The following is a 2,266-nucleotide window of genomic DNA, read 5'->3' as shown; positions in this document are numbered from 1 at the left end:
TAGAATTGCTAAATAAAATGTTATTAAACAACAACAACAACTGTGAAAACAACTTCTCATTGATCTCAGAAATTGAGGTGTAGCTGCATGCAATCTAGATATGAAGTGAAAAGTTGCTGATATATAGGCACAATCCTGGCTGGACATTAAAAAGTCAAATGATTTTAATACAATCAAGAACTAAAGACTCAGCATATCATTGCACTTCAGGAGTAAGACAAGCTACATCAAGTTTAACTAGCTCCATAGTAGTGACAAAAGATGAATGACTAGGTTAGAAAGCAATGCATACTCTAAATCAAATTCTGATTGCAACTAGTATTCCTTTTAGACCCTTGGAATCATTTTGCAGTCATTCAAATTACTGTAGACTAGCATATTTATAGTTAATCTGGGTACCTAATAGCTGTTCCAAAGTATTTGAGCAGACAAAAGTCTTTCTTGTATTTTTTTTGTTTGTTTGTTTGTTTGTTTGACTTGGTTTTTATTTGAGAATATGTGTGCATGGCTGAGACAAATTGCCTGGTGCATTATTGGCTACATTTACAATGATACTGGACAGCTGGGTTGATGGACAGTGAGGTGGGTTCAGAACTGGCTGACTGGCAGTGTTCAGAGGGTTGTGATCAGTGGCACAGAGTCCAGTTGGAGGCCTGTACTTAGCAGTTCTCCTCAGCGCTCAGTGCTGGGTCTGGTCCTGTTCAACATCTTCATCAATGACTTTGATGAAGGGATAGAGTCCACCTTCAGGAAATTTGCTGATTTTTCAAAGCTGGGAGGATCGACTGACATGCTGGAAAGCTGTGCTGCCATTCAGTAAGACCTAGACAAGTTGGAGAGTTGGGCAGAGAGGAACCAGATAAGGTTTAACAAGAGTAAATGTAGCATCTTGCACTGGTACAGATTGGAGGATGACCTGCTAAAAAATCAACACAATTAAATTTTTTGAGGAAATTATTATTTTTATCTTGTTATGTCATACAATTTAATCAATGATTATACAATATTTCTATTTCTTTGATAGTTTTAATAATCCACTATTAGAATGAAAGCTTACCTTCTTGTTGAAATAGACCAAATACACTGTAATCCTCTTATATTTTTGGCAGCTCATGCTAGATAAAAAAGCAAAGTATAGAAGAAAGCAATACAAATCAAACACTTCTAAATTCTGGATGTTTGCAACTTAGTCCCACTTCTTCTTCTGTAATAAAAAGTCATAGAGAATGATATTTATCATTCCTTTATAATTTACATTGCTGTTTCTGAGGAATTGTACAAAATCCAAGCCACAACAACAAAAACAGATCTGGTTTAAAAGAAATCATTTGCCTGACATTCACTTGTTTTACAGTAGTTTATTTTATCAAAAACTGAGTTACACTCATGCAAGAAGTTGTTATTTTGTGCATTAGTATCATGCCTACCTGGCAGGTGAGACATCACGATCAGACAAGTAGTTTTGCCAGGAGTTCATTTCATGCTGAGTGTGCTGACCCCTGCAATTTCCCCATATGTGGGAAACTCAACTGCATAATTTGTCCTAACAGGGGACTGTGTTCACACTCTCCTCTGACATACATTTGAGCCAGGGAACAAGCAGTTCAAGAGACTCCTGGAGTCCACTGAGAACAAATTCCTGATCCAAGTACAGGACAGACCATCCAGAAGTGAAACATTTATTGGTCTGGTTCTCACCAGGGAAGTCCCAGGGGGCTACAGGCCAGAGAGACTTATGTCTGTGCCTGTTAAGGTCATGGAGCAGATCCTCCTGGAAGATATATTAAAGAACTTGTGAGACAGGGAGGTGATCTGAGACAGCACAGCTTCATGAAGGGTAGATCATGCTTGACCAATCTAGTGACTTTCTATAGTGGAGTAATGGAGTGATGTCATCAGTGGACAAGGAAGGGCAACTGATATCGTCTACCTGGACTTTCGTAGTGCCTTTGAAATGATCCTGCATCACATTCTTATATCTAAATTGGAGAGAGATGGATATGAAGTCTAGACTATTTGCTAGATAAAGAGTTGGTTGAATGGTAACAGCCAGAGGGTATAAACACGTCATTGGCTCTACATCCAGATGGAAACCAGACACAAGTGATGTCCTCAGGCCCATCTTGGCACTGGTGCTCCTCAATATCTTAATTATCAACACTGGCAGAGCAAGCAAGTATACCCTCAGCAAGTTTGCAGATGACACCAATCTGAGTGGTGTAGTTGATGCTGTAGAATAAAGAGATGCCATCCAGGAGGACATAGG

The 2,266-nt window shown here is 39.0% G+C and overlaps 1 non-coding gene across 1 annotated transcript; it reads left to right on the top strand.

Annotated features, from left to right (window-relative positions):
- The first annotated feature begins 1,419 nt into the window (after positions 1-1,419).
- On the top strand, positions 1,420-1,575 carry LOC136045336 (U1 spliceosomal RNA). Its single transcript, XR_010621900.1, has one exon. It is a non-coding gene; the product is annotated as a U1 spliceosomal RNA (small nuclear RNA).
- Positions 1,576-2,266: the final 691 nt, after the last annotated feature.

Source organism: Cyrtonyx montezumae, unplaced genomic scaffold (genome assembly GCF_038088225.1).
Source record: "Cyrtonyx montezumae isolate F1298 unplaced genomic scaffold, pur_monq_1.0 scaffold_13, whole genome shotgun sequence".
NCBI classification, from domain to species: Eukaryota; Metazoa; Chordata; class Aves; order Galliformes; family Odontophoridae; genus Cyrtonyx; species Cyrtonyx montezumae.
The sequence above is the reverse complement of the archived record's forward strand: the minus strand, read 5'-3'. Positions and strand labels throughout refer to the sequence as shown.